This window comes from Sus scrofa, chromosome 15, assembly GCF_054392235.1.
Source record: "Sus scrofa isolate SSC_HxYL_T2T_F1_AM1 chromosome 15, Sscrofa_HxYL_maternal_Yorkshire_Landrace_v2.0, whole genome shotgun sequence".
Classification (NCBI taxonomy): domain Eukaryota; kingdom Metazoa; phylum Chordata; class Mammalia; order Artiodactyla; family Suidae; genus Sus; species Sus scrofa.
The window spans coordinates 35,234,752-35,261,870 of NC_139397.1; the positions used below are offsets into that span (position 1 = coordinate 35,234,752).

A 27,119-nucleotide genomic window follows, 5' to 3' on the forward strand; every position below is an offset into this window, starting at 1 on the left:
GAGTAAAGGCAATTTCAGCCCTCTCTGTGGCTGCCTCAGCAGGAGCTGGTCTGAGCTTGAGAGTCCAGGGGACTTACCTGAGACTTCCAAGAAAGCAGTGAGAAGGTGATTTCACCCAGAGAGTCTGGTCACAAGAGATTTCCTGAAGATCGAATCCTGAGGACCCAGCAGAGCCCTAGAGATAAACATGAAGTGGAAGGTTTAAAACAGAGACCTGGCAGAGCTAAACAAGGAAAGGGATTTTCAGGGGTGGAGTCTGTAGAAAGCCCTTTGTCATAGTCTGTTTGGGCTGCTATGGTAAGATCCCACAGGCTGGGAGGCTTACCATTCACAGAAATTTATTTCTTATAGTCCTGGATGCTGAGAAGTCCAAATCAAGGTACTGGCAGATTCTGTGTCTGGTGAAGGCCTTCTTCCTGGTTCATAGATGGAGGTCTTTTTCCTGAGTTCTATGCTCCCTGGAAGCAGGGGAATGAACAGAGTAAATACACAGGATGCCCTGAGGATGGATGAAAGAAGATGGATGTGTGAGGAGAGCCAGTATAGGCTCTTCTGAGTGGTTTTAGGTTCTCAATGGAGTCTGAATCTGGGCTAAGGCTGGTACTGAAGGTCTAATGATAGAGAAGATGATGTAGGAGTAAGAGAGATAATGGGTCAGAAGAACATATATGATTATCAGACTACACTCTGGACCTAGTGGAAGTTAGTAATAAAATTAAAGCATCCCAACCATAAATGCTTTCTGCTTTTCTCCAGTTATCAATTTCCAGTTATGAAATGCAAATAAAATATGGTCATGGGGCTGGGTTTAACCAAGAATTTTATATATCAAAATCAGCACAATGATATATTCAATATCTTGTAGTTACCTATTGTGGAAAGGAATCAAAAAATATATAAAACTGAATCACTTTGCTGTATACCTAAAACTAACACAATATTGTAAATCAGCTAAAAAAACCTAAAACATCTAATGTACATATAACTATGCATGCACGTCATCTTTGGTATTCATTAGGAAATACATTTTGAACATTTTAGCTCATGTATTTGATTTAACATTAACTCTCAGTCACTCAATATGTTTATGCTGTAATGCGGTATGAAGGTTAATAAAGTAACACAAATCAAAAAAAAAGTACAATGACGTGGAGCAAGGCAGTGAGAATACATGCAAAGGAGTGATTATGACTAATCATGTAAGCAAGATAAAAAGAAAAGTGAGAGGCAAAGGGGAAAGGGAGTTGAAAATGAAGGATAGTGAAAAGCTGAGCAATGTGTACATCCCAGTGAGGTAGAAGGATTTTTCTCCATGTCTTCAAAGTTCCTTATTGGACCTGAGACCCATCAGTCTTAGTTATTCCATCTGCTAAAACATCTTCAGCTTCTATTTATCCTTATCACCACTGCCTTATTTCAGGTATCATTATTATTCCTGGGGCATTTTCCTTGCCTCTAGTTCGGTAATAAACAAAGTATGGTTCATAAACCAGCAAGGTATCTCACTTGGGAGCTTATTAGAAACACAAATTCTTGGCCCTCCACCTAGGCACACTGACTTAGATGCCCTAGAAGTAGGACTCAACGTGATTCTTTATGCACCTAGCAGGAGAAAATTACTGCTTTTGCTGCAAACCATTCTTGCCCAGCTACTCAGAGGATTTTCCAAATAAACCTCATTATGTTATGCTCTCTCTCATAATTTATCATTGGGTCCTCTTTATCTAAGCATGCTGTCTAAAATTCTTTACATAGTCTATTTCCTTACTATAGGAGAGTTTTGCTTTTTTCATATCTTCATGTCTTCACCTCTACTACTCTGTTTGCTCTTCCCTGTCTTGCTACACAGACAGAAACAAATAATATAATTCACTCTTCACACTCAGACTGAGGCAGTACTTGGTTCCCCTAGTAGGCTGGCTTAGGAGACTGTCATTTTGCTTCCACTGACCTTCATAGAGACTCCTGTTTTAATAGGCATCTCATAATCACATTATTTTTTCCATTTATTACTCTTCTCTAGAAGGAAGGGTCCTTTATGGTAAGGATATTTTCCTTTTATCTTTGCAGTCCAGTTATTTTACATTCACTCTATATTCTCGGAGGATGAGTGACTGAGTAAGTTATTCCAGAGTAAAATGGCTTCTGAATTCAGGTAATATGACATGTCCAAATCTGATTCACAACAATTTACAACAATTCACAACAATCTGTGTATAGGATACATTGTTTTGTAGCAGGTAATTTATGACTATGTTAAATAATAGAATATTTATACTTTCATTCTTCATATGGTAAAATGAAACCCTTACTAACTTTTCAATAAGACTTCTCAATTTACATAAATTATTTTTCTTGAGCTATGTGGAACTTTTTCCAAATATTCAGATCCTTTCCCTGATACCCTTTTGTGATCCTTGGAAATATTTGCTTATTACTTTGTTAGGGCAATACAACTAGTCTTCTGGTGTTGTGACAGGGCTTTCCAGTTTGAACAATGGTTGAAGTCTTAGTAATTATCTCAAAAATTACATATTTTGGGCATCAAAGCCAACCAGTCTAATTCAGATTTGTTGTGTGGTTCATTCCTTGGGGCCATATTAAACCAATGCTTTATAGTTAATCTCCAACAGCTGGACAAACTGACACATTTACAAAAATTATATTTCATTTTTGGTGTATTAATAGAATCACTGGGAAGGTGACCCACCAAAGATTCAACATTTCTGGCTCATGGAATATATTTTTCAAATAGGAATGTGGACTCATATTAGACTCGCATTATTACAGCAAATGTGTGATTCCTTTAAGCAATCAAACTCCATAACACTCTAAGGCCTATGTAAATTATGGGACCACTACTTGTTTTCGAAGAGATTACTAACTATACAAAGGGATTCACATGGCTTCCTTAAGTGGTATTTTTATAAGTTCATTGTTTGAATTTTGTTTTTCTTCCATTGCACAGAGTTTACAACCAGGATAGAAACATATACATACACCCTAAATTAAATGAACTTGGGGAGGATGGTTTTACAAAGTTACATCCCCCTGAGACTGATCCTTCTGAGGATTATCTAATTTTTGAGATGTTACAGGTAGCAGATTGTCAGGGCTTGCTAATAACTGTGTCCTCTTTCTTCCTGAGCCCAAGCTCAACTACATTTTCCAGCATCCTTATAGTAATGTGTGGCCATATGACTGAGGTTTAGTCAATGCATTATGAGTGCAAGGAACATGTGCCTCTTCCAGGCAAAGCCCAGAAAGCATCCTAACCCCCTTTTCTTGTTATCTGGCTGAATGTAGAGGATTCCCAGGATGTAGGGGAAGTGCCTGGCTCTGAATTGTTTCCAGGGAACAAAAACAGATCACCCCCAACCACCCAGTTCTTACCAACCCTCACTGAATTACAGAGTGATTTTGAAATTTGAATTGTTTTAAGCAACAGATATCAGAATTTGTCCTTCTAGAGTTTGGTATCAATTGCCTTAATAAACATCATTGGAATCTACCCTCTATAGCCAAAAATCAGTCTTCTTCCAGCCTTGATTCTTCCTCAAGTGTGGTTGAATGTCCAAGCCCAACTTGGTAAAGATTCAGGCAATAAGAGGGAAAACCTGGAAACTTGGGCAGAGTCAAGGCAGCCTATGGCCAAGCTTAGCCTAGAGCATGCACAAGCTCCAACATGATTGGTGGCAGTCTTAGTCATAGCTTTATGGTGAAATGAGTGGAAGGTTAAAATGGGGAAATAAATTGGGACTTGTGAATCTAGATATGGCTTAGATGAAGAAAAAGTCAAAGGCTAAAAGGAAAAACTGTTTCTCAACTCACAACACTTCTAACACCAGATGTATAGAGTTTTTCTTCATATTAAGTGATTCTGACACTAACTACCCAAACCCCATAGATTAGGGGCTCAGTCCTATAAGACTGTCCCTCCACCCCAGATGCTATCTGAATGTAAAGGTCCCCAGGTTACACACAATTCTGTCCAACTTGGCTACAAATATGAAGTTCGCATAACTCCCTCTGAGGTTTGATTGCTTGCTACAATGAGTCATGGAACTCAAGGAAACACTTTACTTACTATCACTGGTTTAATATATAGGGTATTATAAAGGATGAAAATTAACAGCCAGATGAAGAAGTATGTGGGATGAGGTCTAGAAGGGTCCAAAGAGCAGGAGTTTGTAGTACCTCACCCAGAAGCTCTTCAAACCCATTCGTTTGGGTTTTGATGGATGTTTCATTACCTAAACATGGTTGGTAAAACCATTGGCCATTGATGATTAACCTCCAGCTTCTCTTCCTTCCCCAGAGTTCTGCGAGTAGAGTTGAAAGTTCCAAACCACTAATCGCATGGTTATTTTCCTCCAACATCCCAGTCCCCATCCTGAACTATGCCAACCGAGAGTCACCTCGTTAGCATAAATTCAGAAATAAGTTTATTAGGAATAACAGCATATGTTCCTCTCACCCTAAGTCTTGATAAATTACAAAGGTTTTAGGAGTTCTGTCCTGGGGACAAAGACGAAATAAATATTTCTTGTTATATCACAATATCTCAGAGGCAATGATGCAGACTTTTTCTAGAGGTTTTTATTTTATTTATTTATTTTTTTAATTTTATTTTCCCACTGTACAGCAAGGGGGTCAGGTTATCCTTACATGTATACATTACAATTACAGTTTTTCCCCCACCCTTTCTTCTGTTGCAACATGAGTATCTAGACATAGTTCTCAATGCTATTCAGCGGGATCTCCTTGTAAATCTATTCTAGGTTGTGACTGATAAGCCCAAGCTCCCGATCCCTCCCACTCCCTCCCCCTCCCATCAGGCAACCACAAGTCTCTTCTCCAAGTCCATGATTTTCTTTTCTGAGGAGATGTTCATTTGTGCTGGATATTAGATTCCAGTTATAAGTTTATAAGTCTAGAGGTTTTTATACTACAGGTGTTTATTGATCAAATTCATATTTAGCAGTTTGGGCCTATGTAACTCAACCATATTTTAAAAGCCTCCTCTTATAAAGGTGAAAATACTCTACATTGGTAGTGTTCTCATTTCTTAAACTCTTCTCATATGTATTTGATGAAAGTTGTATGTTGTCCTGATACGTCAAAGAGAAACTGATGGTAGGGACACTTTATAGGCAGGCCAGATAGTGACTAATCTCCTAGCCCCCGGGATTATAATCTTTAGATTATTTTCTCAGAACAAAGGATAAAGTCCAGGCATCTGAGTTTTTGCCTAAAAACATGGCAGTCTAACCGAGCTCCTTATATTTATAAAGCTTTTTTTAAACTTAACTGTTTATATTGGCAAATATTTAGTTCTTAGCAACATTGTATTATTAATGCAGATTTGTTTATTTCACTCCAAATTAAATTAGGAGTTAGCCATTAATTTATTCAATTTGTTTATTCTTTCATCAAATCCCCAAATTATTGATCTCTAGTACCTAGATCTCAGCCCTCAGGGGATTCCAAACTTAATGGGGTATATCACAAAGTGATAGATGACTGAGTTAAACACAGGCTATTAAGATTGCACATGTGGTGTGCATCTAACCCAGTCTAGAGAGCTGAAGGATAGCAAAGAGAATGATATGTTTAGGAGATCATTAGCATACAGAGACAAACCAACCAGATAATTCAGATAAATGTATTTTGCAAATGTAACTGAGACTTTGGGGTTCAATATATCCACAATTTAAACATGAGTGAAATTTGAACACCTCCTTTGTATCAGACACTGTACTCAATGCTTTATTTGTAATAACACATTTAGAGCTCACGGCAATTTTGCAAAGTTGACATTCAATTTGAGAGATAAGGAAAATGATTCTAATTTTGAGTCATATTTGGATACCATAATTTATGGTATGATAGCCACTTTAAAAAACTAAATTTTTACAGCCAAAATTTAACTCGATTGCTTACTTGCCTAGGTTTTTACCTACTGTTTGGCAAAGAGATGAACTAATTACAATCACATGGCACTATGTGTGTATATATATATAAAATCACATGGTCCCCTGGAAGTTTCCATACCCTCTCAAAAGCATGACCACCTGCTCACTTATGACTTAAATCTGTATTAGAAGGAATAAAACTTTCCTTCTATCATTAGAGCTATGGATTTAGATTATAAATCCACCATTGGAAGAAAGGACATTAAAATTGATTCACATAGAGTTAAATGCATGCCAACCTTCCTTCAGTTTGCTGTGATCTAAACAAAATTCTGCTTTAGCTATGTGGTGACTAAACAGTAAAAGTTGGAGAGAGAAAGTAGTTACTAAAAAAGAGAGGGAAAGAGACTATGAAATTTCAAAGAAAACCCAGAGAAAGAAGCAGGGAGTAGTGAAGAAAAATTTGAGACTACTTCCCTTTTTCCCTAAGGGACAACATGTTTAGATGTTTAATCTTTCATTCTTAAAGAACATAATCAAGTGTTAAAAATAGTTGTTTTTTGGGGGAGTTCCCGTCGTGGCGCAGTGGTTAACGAATCCGACTAGGAACCATGAGGTTGCGGGTTCGGTCCCTGCCCTTGCTCAGTGGGTTAATGATCCGGCGTTGTCGTGAGCTGTGGTGTAGGTTGCAGACGCGGCTCGGATCCTGTGTTGCTGTGGCTCTGGTGTAGGCCGGTGGCTACAGATCCGATTCAACCCCTAGCCTGGGAACCTCCATATGCCACGGGAGCGGCCCAAAGAAATAGCAAAAAGACAAAAAAAAAAAAAATAGTTGTTTTCCTAGATTATTTTTATGTCTATTTTTTTCATATTGAGGCAATCAAGTTTTTCCCATTTATCTCCACACTAATAATTTGCAGTAGTGAAAGGGCTGAAGATCATACTCTGGTTTAGTCATAAACCACTAGGAAAATCAGCCCAGCAAACCTGCATTCACTGGTATCACTCATTGTAAGAGTACAATTAAAACCCAAGTTAGACATCTATGAATAAGCTGGCCCTCCGTAATTTATTCACTGTTTTGTTAAAACCCCATTTAGGATGAAATTGATTTAGACGGTAATCACAACTAATTGCTAAGTCTTTGGGTTTCAGTTTTTACTGTTGTCCTGAAGAGTCATCAGCTTTGAACTCATTCTAATTCATTTTCCTAGCAGGGTTAGTTTATATAGACAAGGTTAGGTCCACACTCGCAACCAATCTGACTGAATTAATTTGAAGTTAGGGAAATGTCCGTGGAGTGTAAACATGAGAATTTCACAGATTCACTGTTCAGTTTTGAAGCTTTACAAGATTGAAGATCCATAGCCTGAGGAATTTGTGATTATACTCAAGTACAAATTTGATTATTTTATGCCATTTATGTAGGAAGAAGGATTGATATTCCTTTTTTGTTAATAGTTTTATTTTCTTTTTAATTTTTTTATTAAAATTCTGGTTGTAATGCTGTGGCAATATCTGCTATACAGCAATGTGACCAAGTCATATATATATTCCTTTTCTCATATTTTCTTCCATCATGTTCTGTCCCGAAAGATTGGATATAGTTCCCTGTGCTCTACGGTAGGGCCTCATTGCTTATCCATTCTAAATGTAATAGTTTGCATCTACTGACCCCAAACTCCTGTGCGTTCCACTCCCCCACCTCCCTCTGTTTTCTATGTCCATGAGTCTGTTTCCATTTGGTAGATAGGTTCATACGTGCCATATTTTAGATTCCACAAATAAGTGATATAGTATGATACTTGTCTTTTTCTTTCTGACTTAACTTCACTTAGTATGAGAATCTAGTTAGAGCCCTGTTGCCACAAATGGCATTATTTTGTCATTTTTATGGCTGGGTAGTATTCCACTGTACATATGTACCACATCTCCTTAAGGACTGATGTTCTCAACTAACAAATGAATGTATCAGTGAAGGTGTTTTAGGTATTCCACTAACACAGCTTCACATACAAAAAGATGTATTTTCTTACCTAACAGGAATCTATAAAAACAGAAAGCCATAGAGTTGGTGGCTTCCTTGAGTCAATGCCTTTAAAGATTGACCACATTTCCCCACAGTTCCAGTTTTGTCCTATATTGATCTTTCTTGTGGATGAAGGATGGTTACTATCAGCAACTAGGATTATATGTTTTCTTTTATATATCAAAAGGCTGAGGAAGAATGGTTCTATCAAGCATTTTATTCAAGAAAGAGTTCTGTGATTTAAGTTGATTGAATTGCCTAAGTCACATGTCCACCCTTAATACTGACTGTGGTTAGAGAAATGAATTTGCTGGTTATATTCCTTTGAAGCTCATGGGCTCCATGAAAGAAGAGGAGAAGTCTTAATGTTCTTTTGGAAGGAGGAAGGGGTAAATTTGTGCTAAGCACATGACCAAAATTACCCAATGTAGCCTATTTTCCAGCATCCCAAATTCAATCAGGCTTTGCTTTTTATTGCATTTTTGGTTTCTGCTTTGGATTTTGTTTATGTATTTTTAATTTTGTAGTCAATGAGTAGTAACATAATATTAGTAAAATATATATAGTAAAAAATGTGGTAACAAAATAGAGCAATAAATGATAGGTACATAGAAAGATAAAGTAGTGAAACAGATTACTGCAAATATTAACACTGTGGGGGTTTTAGTAAATCTAATTTCCAACATTCTTCTATGTATATATATGCATATAGAAGAATGACTAGCTAGCTAGATAAATATATATAACAAAAATAGACCAAGGAAGGGAGTTCCCATCATGGCACAGCAGAAGTGAATCCAACTAATATCTATGAGGATGCAGGTTCAATCCCTGGCTTTGCTCAGGAGCTGTGGTGTAGGTTGCAGACATAGCTTGGATCCTGCATTGATGTGGCTGTGGTGTAGACCAGCAGCTGTAGCTCTGATTCGACCCCTAGCCTGGGAACTTCCATATGCCATGGGTCTGGCCCAAGAAAGCAAAAAAAAAAAAAAAAAATCAAAGAGGTAATTTATAAGAATGAGTACATGCTCTACGTTAATGTTTCATAGGAGTACAGTTGGAGGCAGTCTGCATACATGTCCATTTAAGTGACTGGCTGTGGCTTAGTATAGATGCTCAGTCAGTAAGTACCTGTCTAGTATAACCATACTGTATGTTGAGCTGTACTTTAAAAGTCAGATAGGTTTGTTCCTAAACCTATTTATTCAGGTTATACTTGTTATTCCAACTTAATATTTTAATGAAATGTCTTATAAGTTGGTGAGCATGAAGTTGGAAGAGTATGAGTTGTATTTATGAAAACTAAATGGAATGCTTTTGAGAGGCTTAAGTTAAATTTTTTTTTGAGAATTAGTATGTGAGGCAACTTTAAAACATGGATATGATTTAAGAAAAAATCTGGAAAGATTTTCAATCAGACTGTTTTGCAAACATTTTTAATGTTAACGTCTTACTCTTCTGTAAAGAAAATGAAATTGAAAATTGTAGAAAACATGCAGTGGTATGATTATTCTGAAAAGAAAATTTTCAACTTAAATTAGTGGGCATGTACTCAAAGAAGGAACATTTATCCTCCATCAAATAACTAGTGAACAGTGACTACTGAAAATATCTTTTAGGTTAACATAAAAATATTGATATACATTTTATTCCTTTTTTAACTCAGTGTTTTTAAATTCAGTGGCCAGTTATTTTAAAAGAGTACTTTTAACTTTCAATTACAAAGGTTAAATAAACTTAAAAAAAATAAATTTTACTTTTTTTTAATGGAAGGAAAATAATTTGAAAATTGAAAAATTGCTGAACTTTACATAAATGCTTTTTATTACATAAACTTTTAAAAAATGGCTCAGAAAATTTTTGAAAATCGTGGATTATTAATGTGACCAATTTAAACTACACATTGCATTTTTACAGTGTCTGATAATTCTTTGCTATGGAAGACAAGTTATTAACACTTTTTCTTTCCCTATTTCTTTCTCTTACCTTTCCTCCTAATTGTGTTGCTTTGTTCAGCGTTTGTATACAATTCTATGTCTATAATTTTTCCTACTGTTTTGTCTATTTGTCATATCTATATCAATTCAATGCTTACCATTAGCTCTCCTACCATGGTGTCTCCATTTATTTAGTAATTTATTCTAAATTATCTCCTAGTTGAATTTCACCACTGGGCAGTTTATTTTTTTCCAAGAAAAACATGAGTGCAATATTTCCTGAAGGCTTTCACTGTTCACATTTGAGCAGCATATTTGAGCATCCCCTGTTGTCTTTTTGCTTGAATGGCAATATATTTATAAATAACACAGAATTACTAAATTCTACTTTTCTTTTTGAATTTTGTGGATAGTTTTGCATTGTCTTGTAGCATACAGTATTTCAGTGGAGAAGGTTGAAAATAGCCTGCTTTTTTTCTCCTGTGTGACTTTTTTTCTGCCTATAAAACAGTAAAATTTATTTATTTGTTTTTGAAGTTCAATAAAAAATTAGCTAGGATGTATATACAAACTAGTTGTTCAGTTATAACATTTTCCAATATTTATTTATTGTACCTATTTCATCTACAGGTTACATGCGTCCTCACTTCAGAAAATTTTTCCTTATATCACCCCTTCCTCACTACTATTTTCCATTCTGTGTTGGATTTTTACTGTGTTGGATTTCCATCCTATGCGTTGGATTTCAATGGTCTTTATGTTCAATCTTCTTTGTTCACTTTCCATGTCTATCATCTTCTAATTGTTTCGTTGTCTCTTTATCTTTCTTTGCATTCGCTCTGATTTCTCTGCTTTCCTTGACTGTCTCTTTTAGATGTTTGTGTTTATTTGTTGCTGGTGAATCTTAGCAGTTTCTTTTTGATTGGTTTTGTCCTTTTTGCAAATTTAGGAGAGAAAGTTTTGCAATACTGCTTCCTTTTGACATCTTGACCCAAAATTCTCCATTCCCTAATGTAATACTGATCATGACAAAAATGAAGTAAAGAGAAGAACATAAAAAAGTGAGGGTCTTAAAAAGTTTTGGAATAATTGAAGGTAGCATGATAAATTCAGGAGTAATTTGGTTCATTGCTATGATAGTCAACTTTATCCAACAGATATCTCTATATGATCATAGAAATGTTCTGAGTCTTTACCCTCCACTATGGTAGCCTCTTGTCAAATGTAGCTATTAAACACTTGAACCATGACTAATGTCACTGAAGAACTGAGTTATTCTATTCTGTTTTAATTAACTGAAATATAAATTTGAACATATCATGTGTCTGGCTAGTGGCTACCATATTGCAGAGATCAGCTAGTGGTTCTCACATTTTAGCATGTATAACAAATCTGTTTGCATGAATTCCTGGGCTCCAAAATCCATGATTATCATTTAGTAGGTCTGGGACATGGCCATGATGCTGATGCTGCCTGTCCAAGGTACCACACTTTGAAAATCACTGCTCTAGATAGCCAAGCTTTCTTTACAGATTAAGAGCACACTGTTCATAAAATTGTCACAGGAAAAGTACTAGCTAGTGCAAAATAGCAGTGTTTTACTACAAAGAGATACTCAAGAATCTCAGAACATAGTCTCCAGTAAAGCACAAAACATTACTCCTTGTTCTTTCCTCAGAAAATAACCTCATTGACTGTTCCCCAATCTTTTCAATTTTTACATGATGTCCTGTGGTGATAGAGTCTCATTCTTCCAAGTCCTGGTTTGAGGTTTAGAAGAACTTTAAAAACAAAAATTGAGTTCATTTTCAAAGAGAAAATAATGATACTGATATTTTAATATAGATATATATTTAAGTGATTCCTCTATGACTTTTCAAAGGTCATTTTACCAATAATAAAAGGTGACTAATTTGAGAATGGGGAGTCTTTATTTCATACATGTTCATCACCATCAACAATGAAGAGATTGTAACTGTTTTCTCCCCCTCACATCTACCCCTATGACACTGCTGACATTTCTGTGTTGTTGGACCATATAATTCAGTACGGTTTATCTCACACAAATCAGGGCACTTTGTCACATTCATACACAGAGAAACACCCAGCCCTGTATTTCCCAGATAAATAAAACAGGCAACATTTTCTTTCATTGAAATAATATCACCATGTATTTTTATTGGTCCAACTGATTTTTATTTTTCGTAAGTCAGTTGGATTTTAGAGCCATGTTGCAGTAGTGCTTTGCAGAAATTCACTCCAGCTGTAGTATTTAAAGTGGGAAGGGGAGTTCCCGTAGTGGCTCAGTAGTTAATGAATCCGACTAGTATCCATGAGGATGCAGTTCAATCCCTGGCCTCGCTCAGTGGGTTAAGAATCTGGTGTTGCTGTGAGCTGTCATGTAGGTCACAGACGCAGCTCTGATCTGGCATTACTGAGGCTGTGGCATAGGCCCGCATCTCCAGCTCTGATGCAACCCCTAGCCTGGGAACCTCCATATGCCGCAGGTATGATCCCAAAAAGACAAAAAGACTAAATAAATAAGTGGGAAGTTCCATTATCTGACTTTATTGAAATGTTAACATGCACATAGGGAAAGAGAATCAAGATGATCAGGACAGTTTTTTGTTTGTTTTGTTTTGTTTTGTTTTGTCACATCCATAGCATGCATTAGTTCCTGGGCTAAGGAATGAACTGCACCACAGCAGCAACCTGAGCCACATCAGGGACAATGCTGGATCCTTACCCCACTGAGCCACCAGGGAACAGAATGTTTCACTTAGGAATTTTTAGTTTTAATTATGTGACAGATCCCCTCTTTATGCCAATTTTGATTTTTCTTTTTTAAATTTTTTAAAAAAATGTATGAGGTATAGTTGACTTAAAGTGTTGTATTAGTGACATGTTTATGGCAAAGTAGATCAGTTATACATATACATATATCCATTCTTGATGTTTCTTTTAACCTGTGCTATTGTTTTGTTTCCAATCATGTTTGTTATTATATTTGAGTTTATGGTTCTGCAAGCTTTCCCTAGTCTACCTATGGACTTGTGCTCAGTTATCTTAAATTTCTATCACAATTGAGTTAAGGTGCTTGATATTTAGGGGTGATTACTGAACAGTCTGTCATACTTAATAACATGTAAATATTACGGCTATATAATCTCATAATATGAAAGTTTTTTATTACAAAAGGTATACTTTTAGCCCTGAAAGGAGGTTTATTTTAGGCCCATTCTAAATTTTTGCATGAATGCACTACTGTAAAGAATAAATGATAAATGATAAAAATTAATTAGCTACATTAGTAAATGTATTATGGAATTTGTGGCAAAAGATCACTTACAACTTATAAAATACAACTTTGAGTATATATTTCTGTTATGATATAGGTGGACACAATCATACATATTAATGTTCTGCCTTCTGGCACAAATGCCAGTTGGTTTCTTCCTAAGAAAATTTTGTCAGTTTCTGTGCTATTTTTAAAGTCACTTTATACAACCTGGTGAGTTTTTGTGTGTGCGTGTGTTAAATCTTCATTAATCAACTGTAATAAGAATAATTTCCCTTAAATTTTTCTGTTTGTTTTTAAAGTAACTTCTATTCCCTTACTTTCCATCATTTTTCCTGATTCTTCAATCAGGTCACCCCTCCAAGGGCAGTGAGGTGAAGGCAGTGTGTGTCTGTATGTCTGTTTTGCTGCTTTATTCTCAGTATCTAGGAAGACACATGAAAGCAAGGGGAAAGAATAACATTATGTGAATAACTAAGAACCTAATCTTAGTCATCTTTTAATAATTAATGTTCACAAATCATATGCTTTCTAATAATATCTATAAATGACTCACAGTACATCTTAAACATCACTATTAAATTATATTAACACCAAAAGATATGGTTAAGAGGCATTATTCCACAGTTACCAGGATTCCATAAGCAAATTTCAGGGACAAGTGACAAATTGCAAAAGTTATCTACAACCTATACAAAATACAGAAGAGAAAAGGCCACACTTTAAAAGGAGACCCTGGAATTTGAAAAATACAAGAGAATACTATAAAATATAAGTATAGAATATGATTAGGCCAGTTCCTAAAATAGAAATCCAAAATTGCCCAAGCTCAGGCACTATTATATACTATTTTCTTTAACTTTTTTCATTTTTTAAAGTTTTATTGATGTATAGTTCATTTATATATTGTGATCAGTTCTGCTGTACAACAAAGTGATTCAATTATATATATATGCACATCCATTCCTTTTCAGATTCTTTTCCCATATAAGTTATCACAGAATATTAGGTAGCATTCCCACCACATACAGTAGATACCAAATGGCCAATCATTCCATATACCATAGTGTGCACATGCCAATCTCAAACCCACAATCCATCACTCCCCCCACAACCTGTCCCCTTTGGTAACCATAAGCTTTTTTTTCAAGTCTGTGAGTCTGTTTCTGTTCTGCAAATAAGTTTGTTTGTATCCTATTTTTTAGATTCCACAGATAAGTTATATCATATGTTTTGGATATCATATACTATTGATAGGAGAATAGATTGGCCCAGCCATTTCAGGGAACAAGTTGCCTATATTTCTCAAAAGTTTAAATGCTCAAATTCACTAACTGATTGATTTTACTTCTAAGACTCCGTCTTAATAAAAACCTTCACTGGTACTCAAATGTGTCTTTGCAAGCAGGCCATAAAGAAATGTATGTCACAGTAAAATAATACTGGAAACAACCTCAATGTCAATCCTTGGTAAACCAAAATTGTGTGAAACCAATAGAATGAATTACTTAAGTTCATTGAAAAATAAGAAAATGTATGAAAATTTATCTTTTATTGAAAACAAGTTGACAGAGAACAGATCTAGTTATAATTTTTATAGAAAAGATATACACATGTATATATATATGCACATACATATATATGTATAAACCCTATATTGTTATAAATATAAGGAAAAGCTCTAAAATAGTTAACTTCAAATTGTCAACTATGATAATTTTGGGGAGGAAACTTTTCCCTTCTTCCTTTCCTTGTTTTTTGGCTGGTCTAATAATCAAATTGACAAAAAATAGATTAACAAGAGATAAAAATTAATTTTATATGTATAGGAATCTTAAAGATGTGAGGCTAACAGACAGTCTGTCAATTAAGGCTATATCATAAGCCATCCTGAACTAAGGGGGTAGGGGTCTGCAGTTCAAAGGGGAGGAAGACAATTCATAGGGAAGATGGGAAGAACAAATGTTTGGTAAACAGATGTTTGCCATCCCATGCACATAAATCTTTCAAATGTGAAAAAGTTATCTCTCAAATTAGTTCTCTTCCTCGTACAGAGCATGCCCCCCCCCCCCCGGCCCCAATCTAAATTCTTTTATATTTGTAGTATAGAACGATGCATTATTCTTTTTGTTCTTTATTTCAAGAAGAACTATTTAAATAAATGCAGTTTTTATATAAACACATAATGTCTTTTTTTGGTTGTAACAGAATAACATAGGCAGTCAAGTTGATTATATTTGTCATATTAAGAAAACCTTGAGCAAATTCCCATTGTGGCTCAGTGGTAACAAAACTGACTTGTATCCATGAGGATATGGGTTCAATCCCTCGCTTTGCTCAGTGGGTTAAAGAGTGGTGTTGCTCTGAGCTGTGGTGTAGGTTGCAGACGCAGCTTGGATCTGGCATTGCTGTGACTGTGGTGTAGGCCTGCAGCTGCAGCTCCAATTCGACCCCTAACCTGGGAAACTCCATATGCTGCGGGGGAGGGGGGACCCTAAAAAGCAAAAAAAAAAAAAAAAAAAGCCCAAAAAACCAAAAGAAAGAAAGAAAGAAACTTTCAATAGCATGCAGCAAGTTTTCCTTTACAGGGGAAAGTGTAGTATTAGTTTAAATTATTAGTTTTTCCTCAAACATTATAACTAAACTAGATTTTAATTTATATCATTGTAGACCATTAACATTTTATATTGCTTTATGAATAGACAACCAGTTATGCCAATTTATTTGAGAGATTCTTCAACTCTTCCTTTCAACACAAATTTTATGACAATCTGTAAAAATCCCATAGGGACAGAACCAATAGATTGTGGTAAAATCCTTTGTAACCTTCCAGAATACTAATCTCACACATTTTATTATTGTAGCAGTAGGGGTGGTTGTAGTAAAACACTGGTTAATTGTTATAAGTACAAACCTTTTTTAAAACATTACTGGAGTTCCCATCGTGGCTCAGTGGTTAATGAGTCCGACTAGGAACCATGAGATTGCGGGTTCAATCCCTGGCCTTGCTCAGTGGGTTGGGGATCTGGTGTTGCCGTGAGCTGTGGTGCAGGTCACAGATGCGGCTCAAATCCCGCGTTGCTGTGGCTCTGGCATAGTCCATCAGCTATAGCTCCAACTGGACCCCTGGCCTGGGAATCTACATATGCAGCAGGAGTGGCCCTAGAAAAGGCAAAAAGACAAAAACGAAACAGAACAAACAAAATAAACTTTGCTGAGGTACAGCAAAATAAGAAAATATTAAAGATCAAAATTACTTTCTACTTCAAATGTAATTTTCAAATTGAACTTTCAAATCTGAAAGATTGTTTGTATTACTTAAGCATTATTATCCTCCTAAAACATTTCCATCTCCTATCTTCCAATGATTTTAGGTTTGTTATCAAAACCCATTTTCTTTGAAGCAATATTAATGACACTATTCAGGGCTAATGGTCCATTATACATTTGATTATTAATTTGGTGTTTGTTTTAAATGAATATGAAAATTGGATTTGAAGAGAATGCCAATGGTCTTCATTGTTGCAGAACTTTCCTTTCCGTGATTTTACATCAGAATTACCAGACGATCCAGTCTCTCCCTAGAAAGATTCAGTTTCATTTGTTGAGAAGTTTGACACAGTCCTTAGATGCTTTACATTTAAGACTGTTTTATAATTAAATGTCATATTACAAAAGCTCTTCTTGCTTCTGAATTAACTTACTAATGCATATTGAATTAAAAATCATAAAACATAATACTAACTGGTGAAAATTTCTTGAATCTTGACTAATAAACAGTTAGCATATGAACATCCTCATTGAAAAATGGGACATTTTTATTGGTGAATACAATTTTCTATTCAAAAAATTTTATGCTGATATAATATAATTGGTTCCATTAAGCCATTATAATATAAATTGCATTCCCCTTAGGTCATTTTAGCCTTTACACATGGTTAAAGGCTTTCATCATTTATATGAAATTGAGTGCTGTCAGAAAATTTTACTATTGGATAGAGGACTGCCCAGTAGACTGAATAACTAAAAGAGTGGAAAAAAAGCAAAAGAATGCTAAAAATAGATAATACTTAAAATATTGAGTTCACACTAGCCATGCACTTTTCAAATTGCCTCACCCATATTAAATCATTTAATTATCATAATAATCTAAGAGTTTGATCCCATTATTATGCTCAGATTAGAGTTGAAGAAACTGAGGCCCAGAGGGTCTAGGTAATTTACCCCATGCCATACAGATAGTAAGCATAAAGCTAGTGTTTTAACCCATATAGTGTAATTTAACAGGCCATGCTCTGACTTACCTATTAAGCTACATGGCCTCTCCGTACAAAATAGCTTTGAAATGGATACTTGGAATCAAGTGACATAGAAAGCTGCAGATACAGATGGACCCCAATTTTGTAAGTTTAATTTGCTGCCATTGGTCAGCACTTGGAAGTTCTGGTTTCTTGACTTATTTAATACTTTAACAGGCCACACCAATAACTAATTTGTTTCCATTTTGCTCCACTAGATGTTGAACCATAAAGAGATGTAGTTGTTTTCTTCCAAACTCCTGCCGGACAAATAACGCAGAAAAGGATAAGTTTTCTCATCTAAATCACTGGTGCTTAGCTGCATTTTTCACATCCTTCTGATAGAATATGTATGTTTTATTTAAAATACAAACCCTGGGTTGTGGAGTGGGGTGAGCCCGGTACACATTTGTGACTGCTTCCTTTGGATTCAAAAAGGCAGAGGGACTGAGAAAGAACATTGTCTGAGGTGATTGCAGTTTGTAACACATTTGAGCAAAAAGGAAAATAAATTGACATAGTTGCAGGTCAGCAGAGTATGTCAGTTGCATAGATGTGTTAAGAATGAAAACAAGAAAATTATTTGTATAAGTTCATAGATTAAAATGTGTTAAATGTAATCAAAAGACCTTCTAATTGTCAGTAATATCAAATCCATTTAAAATAACTTTTATATTGTTTACTGTATTTTTCTGCTAAATTCTCAATGAGCAAGAGATTAAAAAGGGTGAAAAAGGAACAAAAATAAAAACAAAAGCCATTGGGCACCAATGTTCTTGTCCAAAACCTACTATTAATCTTAGTTTCTTCTTGCCCTCATCTCCCTACTCTGACATCAGAGCCATTTAGGAATCCCTGAGGTTCACCATGAAAATAAATTTAACATGGAGCCACCGCTCCCCATTTCCTTTCCCCCAGTTTCCTCTCTTACCTAGGCCATGGCCAAGGCCGCAGCTGTATGTCAATTCCCATGACTTCCACTTCCATGACCCCGCCAACGTCTACTCCATGACACACTCCAGAGAGTTTTCAGTTAGAAATGAGATCCTATCATTCCTCTGCTTAAAACCTATTTTAGTTTAAAAAAAAAAAGAAAGAAAGAAAGAAAGAAAAATCATTGCATTCTTCTAGACCTTAGAATAAAATCTAAACTCCTTTTCAAGGCCCAATGACGTTGAATAACTTTCTGTTTCTCTAACCCCATCTCATTTTTTCTCTCATTTCCCTTCACCCTCCCATGCTTACTTATTTCCAGCTGTACTGTTCTCCTTCTAGCTCTCCAGTTAGCTCGTGCACTCTCTCCATCTCACAGTCTTTGTACATTACCCTCTTCTGATCAAAATGCTCTTGCTAAACCTTTCGAATGACAAGCTCAATCCCATTAAGAGCTCCCTTCAGGATCTCCTCCTCAGAGAAGGCTTTGCTATATGGCTATTTAAAAGAGGGCCCCCTGGAGTTCCTGGAGGCTCAGGGGAAACAAATCTGACTAGTATCCATGAAGACACAGGTTTGATCCCTGGCCTCGCTCAGTGGGTTAAGGATCTGGCTTTTCAGTGAGCTGTGGAGCAGGTTGCAATTGTGGCTTGGATCTGATGTTTCTGTGGCTGTGGTGTAGGCTATCAACTAAGCTTTGATTCGACCCCTAGCCTGGGAACCTCCATGTGCCGCCAGTATCGCCCTAAAAGACAAAAAAAAGAGGGGGGTCCCTAAATTACTTCCACTCACATCATGCTGTTTATATTCTTCATAGCAATTTCAGATAACCTAAATTATCTTGCTTATTTAATTACATATATGTTGTTTGTTCCTCTGTAAACCTGACCAGAGCAGGGACCCATCCTTCCTCCATTTGGACTGTGCTAAATAAAAAGCCTGGCATATAGTAGGTGCCCTGTAAATGTAAATTGAATGAAATTGGTGATGAATTTGGTCAAGAGAAATAGCCCAGGACTGAACACGTTCTTTGCATGTTCGTTAGAACAGACAAACAGGCTGGGGGGAGTTAAATTGGACCTAACACCCCCAAAGTAGTAAATGAAAACATAATGAAAGAATGTTATATAGTCATATACATATACGTGTGTGTGTGTACATATATGTGTATATATATATGTGTGTGTGTGTATAAATGTATAAAACAGTGTATGTGTAATATATAGTTTTATCCTTTCATGAAATGCATATTGTATTTGATAGTCTTCAGATTTATTCATAACATAGCAATAATTAAAATGGGAAAACAGATTTATAAAAGTAGTTAAAAAGATAAATGCATGGACTTATGAATGTTCAGAAGTTGAAAAATTTAAATAGGAGGCCATGATCCTCAGAGTCAGATTAACTAAAGATATACTCTGTGATGTGGCTGTCAAATTACATGGTTAAGTAGCCTTTGTAATTGAAATGCTTCCATGTAATTCAAGTATCATAGTTTGAGACAAACCTACAGCAGCAACTGAAATAATTTTGATTAAGAGTGAACCTGTCTGTTGGGAAGCTAAAATGATTGAATAGTAAAATATGATGCTTTGATAAATGTCATATTTACTCTTTATTTTCCTTTCATTTAAAGCCCTGTAAACCTGTTCCAAAAACCTTTAAAAGCATCTAAATGTGTAATAAATTGACATCAACATGGCTATTATTTCTAAATGTAGGTTTTCTTTTCAATTTGGGCTGGGCTTTGAGTTTATGGTAATTACCACAAAACTTAATTAAGGCTTAGCAAGCTTTTAAGGAGGAGGTCACTGCATTCACGTTCTTTCTAGAATTCTCAGCAATATTATTTTCACCCCCTTCCCTGAGGTTCCATCTCATAAACCCCTTCTGAATATAATTATGTAGAAAATATAAGAATCTTTGCAAATTACTCCAAGGGCATAATCATGATTTTATTTTAACTGCCACAACCAATCAGATTTAAAGACTAACTCATTGAATAAACACAAGTCCATAAAAATAACAATGAAATTACCAACCTATCATTTAATAACATAAAGGTAAATAATACAAATAAATAGCATCATTAAGTAGCAGGAGAAATGAAAATCTAGGCATTTAAGATTATCTGCAAGTCGAAAGATGACTTTTACAAATGCACTGCTCTCAGATAGATTTGCTAATTGCCTTTAAGGATTTAAAAAAAAATTACATGTCAAAAACTCACTGAAGTGTACACTTATCTGGATGGATTTATGGTATGCAAATTATACTTCAGTAAAGCTGCTAGAAAAGTAATATACCAGAGTTTTTTCCAGACTAGGGGTCAAGCTGGAGCTGCAGTTGCGGCCTGTACCACAGCCATGGCAATACTGGATCTGAGCCACATCTGCAACATATGAGGCAGCTTGTGGCAATGTCAAATCCTTAACCCACTGAGTAAGGCCAGGGATAGAACATGAATCCTCACAGAGACTATGTCAGGTCCTTAACCTGCTGAGCCACAACAGAAACTCCTCTATTTTATTTCTGGCTGTGTAATCCATTACTTCCCTTAGAATTTCATCCTTCCTATTATACATAAATTATGAATGGTTGCACTTCTTTGAAGTTGCCCTTACCTTGGAATGGAAATTAGAGTTGTAAAGCACTTTCTTATACTGGAATTAGTAGGGATTGTTATTAACCTTTTTCAGGTAGAAAGAGCCAGAATTATTTTGGATCTTATTAGGGTGTTTTCTCTCACTGCTAATCCAAGGTTATCTTTCTTTTTGTTTGTTTGCTTTAATTTATCTTATTGAAGTATAGTTGATTTACAATGTTGTGTTAGTTTCTGCTGTACATGAAAGTGATTCACCTGTACATTTATATATTTTTTTTCATGTTCTTTTCCATTATAGTTTATCATAGGATATTGAATATAGTTCCCTATGCTATATAGTAAGACTTTGTTGTTTATTCATTCTCTATGTAATAATTTCCAAGGCTATGTTTCTTGCATTAAGAGGCTAGGTCTTAATTATCTTCACAATTGAATACTTGGTATGACACTCAGAAAATGGTACTCACAAAATTTTATAAACTGAATAGCGCCAGAGCAGTTTTTTATTTTTATTGATGTGAGTATTCGTTAAAATAATCATTCCAAATGTCAACATATAACCCCATCTCTCATCCAGTTCTGCAACTAAGGAGGCATACATATATCTGTGGCATCAAATGGCCCTTTTGTATATAATATTATTATCTCTCTCTCTTTACCAACAAGGAATAAGTAAACTATGTATGAGAAAAGATAAAAGGAGACGGCAAGATGTTAAGACTGTGTCTTTTTCTAATACCTTGTTCTCAAGTACTTTAGGACATTATATCATAAATTATCCTTTTTTTTTTTTCTCATACACCATTACTTGGCCTATGTTCTAGGCATGCATCCGTACTCAAAACTCTGCTCCTTAGTTTAAAAACTCTTTCCTTAAGCCTCTCACTCCATAATACAAATATTTTTCCTTTCTTTTCTTTTTTAAATTTAATGGCCATACCTAGAGCTTATTGTAGTTCCTGGACTAGGGGTCAATTCGAAGCTGCAGCTGCAGTCCAATGCCACAGCCAAAGGAACACCAGATCAGAGCCACATCTATGACCTGCACTGCATCCTGAGGCAATACCAGATCCTTAACCCACCGAGCAAGGCCAGGGATCAAACTCACATCCTCACAGAGACAATGTTGGGTCCTTAACTCACTAAGCTGTAATGGGAACTCCTTTGTTTTCTTTATCAATAATGTACCACCAATATTATCTACACTCTCTCATCTATAATCTTCAGTCTGGCTTTCTTCTATGTCACTAATATAAAACTTGTGAAAAGGTCACATATGACCTCTTGATGATTAAATTAATTGTATGCTTTATAATCAGCCCTTCTTCTTCCAGAATACATTATTTTTAAAGAATAATTTATTTTTAATAATTTATTTTTAAATTATTCTTTAAAAGTATTAGATAATTAAAATATTTAAATAATAAATATTTTAAATAATTAAATAATTATTTAACTAAATATTTAGTAATTTAAATAATTAAAATTATTTTAAAGAATAATTTATTTTTAAAAATAAATTTTATTGGAATAGAGTTGACTTAGAAATTTGTGTTAGTTTCAGTTATATAGCAAAGTAAATATATCCATTCTTTTTCAGATTTATTTTCCCATATAGTTATTACACAGTCTCGTGTAGACTACTCTGTCCTGTACAATAGGTCCTTGTTACTTAACTATTTCATATATAGCAGTGTGTATATATCCATCCCAATGTGCTAATTTATCCCTCCTGCCCCACATTTTCCCCTGTGGTAACCATGTATTCAGTTTCAAAATCTTTGAGTCTGTTTCTATTTTGTAAGTTCTTTTGTATTATCTCTCACATTTTGTTTGAACCAAATAAATAGAAATTGTAATAATTTAGATACAGCTAAAATTTCTGTGATATTTTCAGTCTTGCTCATTTTAAATGGTGAGCAAACTTCAGCCTGAGTTGACAGTGAATTAGTCAATTCAAATCTAAAAATATTTATTAACAACCTGGTATCTAAAAGGCATGGCAGCAGTACAAGGGTAAACCAATAAACCAATGTTTTCCCTAGGAAGATTATTACATAGTGGTAAAAACAAACAAACTAAATTACATTACAAACCAGACTGTGATGATAGGAAACAGAGAGATATGTTTCAGAGAGGAGTTATTCTGACTGGGAGGATTGGTGGTTATTGCATATTTGTTTTTCCCCTTTCTTTTTTAGTGCTATTGATTTTTGAGTTATCACATTTCTTGGTTTATGGAATTCTATCATCATGGATCTATGCGAGGCTATCACACTATATGTATTTACTCCCTGTAACTTTACTCTTCACTGAGGGAAATTTTATAAAGGTCATTTACGACCTGTACCTGGGTGGATGAATTGGAAGTCCACAGTCAAAAGAAGTAAGTGTAAAATGTTCCAGAAGGAGAAAGAAGGGGAAAACGGGAATTGAGGATTGACTGTTGTTTAAGGTACATATGTTCCTGGAAAGGTTATTGTAGCCAAATTGAAAAGGTCTTAGTGTTTTGTGTTCAGACAACCAATAGAACCATCGAAGAATTTTGAGCAGATGATTTACTAGATAAGATCCTCATAGGTCATTCTAATAGAGGTATAAGAAATCTATTTGAGAAACTGAACTAGGTAGATTAGTTTGTAGGTGGTCTGGTAGTGAAATCATAGTCACAATTACAATTTAAGGTGCTGTTCCCCACTGGTACAGTGTTTAAAATAAAGCATGGGTCTGTTTGCCATTATTTTTTTCTCACATGCTGATATTATAAGTTTGATGCTAAAATTCTTTTAAAAGTGCTCATGCTTTGTCTATAAACTTTTACCACTATGGAGTTTTGGGTTGCTTTCAGAAATGTAAGAGCAAATTGTATTAGTTTATTCATTCCTGGCACTAAACCATTAATGGATCAAGTTGTAGAGTGGAAGATTCAACTTCCTTAACTTGCCATATCTCTCCTATGACTTGTTTCCCCTGCCCCCTCCTCCTTTTTCTCCTCCTTCTCCTCCTCTTCCTTCTCTTCTTCCTCCTTATATCATCAAAATAATTATCATCACACTAGTTGTGCATTTCCCCATTTGTCTTCTTGTAAATTGTATTTTTTCTTCCTTTCACTGAATTAGTTGCTATCAAGGTGAGTAGTTGAACAAACTTGCATTAATTATTAGTGCTTCTTGTACTAGGGTTAATTAGTTTCCTTTTGTTATACAATTTAAATAGACTGAAGCCTTCTAAGAAGAAATTTCCTTCTTGTAAAAATAACACATTATGAATGTATCATTTTATTTTTGGACACACTAACATTGCAGTTTTCAGCACAATCACATAGAGAAACTGGAAATAAAGAGAAACTAAATCTTCTTCGATGATATTCTATCAAAATCCAAATTGATATGTGAGAACAATTACTGGAATACATGTCCATCCATTTGTCTATATACCTAACTATCTGCTTATCTACAATCTCTTTTCAGCCCTCCATCTACCTATCTATTGTACCACCTTCCTGACTTTAAATTTATTTGTGATTCTCTAATTTCCTTTTTTTCTGTATGTTATATTTATCAGCAGATGAGATTTGGGACTTGAATTTGCTCTGATTTCTTTATTATTCTAAACACAAACTTTTAATTCCCAACAGTTATGTGATAACCTCCTTCTATGAATATCCTTTTCTCCACTCAAATATTTAAATAAGTATACTTTTTAATTTTTCCTCTTGGCATTTTTCTATGAAAGAGCTTGACTACTTTCGATTTGGGAATCTTGCTAGTCATAGTTCAGACACCCCTTTGAAGTTAACATCTTATATTTTTCCTGAAGATAGTTTCAACTCCTTCCTCATATTATTTGACCTCAACCTGGGCTTCAATAATACATTAAGTTTGCTTTTTCTTGTATGGCTTTTGCTGATATTTCATTGCTATTTCTTTTGCTCTGTGTGGCCTCAAACTTTTGGTTATTCTCAAAACATTTTAGTTGTCTTTTATTAGCACTTAATATTTATAAATAGCAAACAGCCAGCAGCACTTCTGTTGCATATACTATACAATAAACTTTCTATTGTACTGAAGAATACATTTGTTAAAGGATAAACTTTTATGATGTCTCTCAAGTGAATAACAGTTAAGACCAAGTCATAGTGATACAAATTCTGTATATTTAGGAATTTTATTTATTTTTTTTTATTTAGACATTTTAGATTATTTAGATACTTTTCAGAATGTTTCATATTTTTATCAGTATGTATAGACTTGGTTATGCTGCAGCAAAATATCAATCCCTAAATACCAGTTTCTTAGAGCAAGAAAATGTTGCTTCTCTACCAAGACTCCTATAGACCTGGCCATGTGTCCAGAGCAATATCCTCTCTGTTGTGGTTCAGTAGTCTAGATCCCATGGTAATCAAGAAAGAAGTGGAGAGTTCTAGGTATTCACAGCAATAATTTTTAAAAATTTATTATTAGAGTTGATTTACAATGTTCTGTCAATTTCTGGTTTACAGTAAAGTGACCCAGTTATGCATGTATATTCTTTTTCTCACATTATCCTCCATCATGTTCCATCACAAGTGAATCAATATAGTTCCCTGTGCTATACAGGAGGATCTCATTGCTTATCCACCCCAAATGGTATAGTTTGCATCTACTAACCCCAAACTCCAAGTCCATCCCACTCCCTCCCCCTCCCCCTTGGCAATGACAAGTCTATTCTCCATACCCATGAGTATTTCTTTCCTGTTCATTTGTGCTGTATATTAGATTCCAGATATAAGTGATATCATATGGTATTTGTCTTTCTCCTTCGGACTTCAATTAGTATGAGAGTCTCTAGTTCCATCCATGTTTATTCATAGCAATAATTTAAGGCATTGGCCTATGAGTGATAAAAGTTACTTCTCCTGAAAAGCCATTAGCCAAGATTATTTACAGGTTTTCACTTAAGAGGCCAAAAAGGACAAGGAAGAATAATTTTATTTAATAGCCATAGAAATAGAGAATCAGATATGGGTGATGAGTAGAAATTTCTACCACATTATACAATGGACCTCCATCTTATTGCTAACACCGTATTAGCTCTGTTTGACTCCATGGCTAAAACCCACGGGGGTAGACTGAATTATTAGTAAGTATGAAGGTACCAAAAAAAAAAAATGTACTATGGCTGAGGCACTCCAGGCTTGATGAATTTAAATAAATATTATATGGGACTAGAATAAAGAATGCAAATGCAAGGAAAATAAAGAGGATATATTAACTGGAGGACCAGAATCATTTTGAGAACTTTTTGGAGATAAGCCTGAGAAAAATAAAGAAAAAACGGTAGCAGATGGGAGAAATTACATGGAGGCCTGGTAATGACTACTAAAAACAACAAAAGACAGTATCTTCATAGGATCATCTTCAGGCAAGTCCACAGATGGTCAGGGACCTGGCTGGTCCCCAGAAAGTAGAAAGAAGGAATAGGCTGTGGAGGTCTACAGGAACAAACCACCAGCACCTGTTTGGAGTAAACAACAGGTCTGGTACTACAGTTATGAATCCAAAATCAGTGGCCAGCTAGCTGACTCATGCCCCATTGGAGGCTACCAGTGGAGGCTGGAGTGAATATGGACTCATGTTTGAGGAAATGATGATGGGTCTCGGAGAAGGAAATTTGTGAGGTTCTCATAAGACCACTCTGAGTGCCCAAGAGAAAATACCTCTCCTGTACATCTGCTTATGGTTTCCTCTGGCTTTTCTTGTTTAAAGTCAATAAAATTTTAGGCATCTGCCTGGCTCACGAGATAGACATCCTTGCTCCCTGTTAATAGCTCCCAAAAGGGAAGTTGTTAAACCTGAGTGTGATACCAGCAATAATTACAGAGCCTTAGCCTCAATATTGTTTGTGGACAGTTAGTTGTATCCAGGCAAGAATAGTTTATTCCATCAGCTTGGGTCTCAAAAACTCGACAAGGTCAAAGGGCCATCTGGCTCCTTTCCCTCTCCTATATTAGTTTTCTTCATAGTCACTAATCCAAATAGACCCAGCTGGTAGCAGTTCTCTGAATATATCAGACTCTTTAACAAGCGGGGTGTTCATGCCCAAGCTGTTTCTCTCTTATT

General features: G+C 35.3%; 1 protein-coding gene and 1 long non-coding RNA gene across 4 annotated transcripts in view; both read left to right on the forward strand.

Annotated features, from left to right (window-relative positions):
- DPP10 (dipeptidyl peptidase like 10) overlaps window positions 1–27,119 on the forward strand; it is a 1,405,335-nt gene that overhangs the window by 595,478 nt on the left and 782,738 nt on the right. The window lies entirely within an intron of this gene.
- LOC146395792 (uncharacterized) lies at window positions 2,991–8,940 on the forward strand. Its single transcript, XR_014830005.1, has 3 exons — window positions 2,991–4,595; window positions 4,940–6,467; window positions 6,748–8,940. It is a non-coding gene; the product is annotated as an uncharacterized LOC146395792 (long non-coding RNA).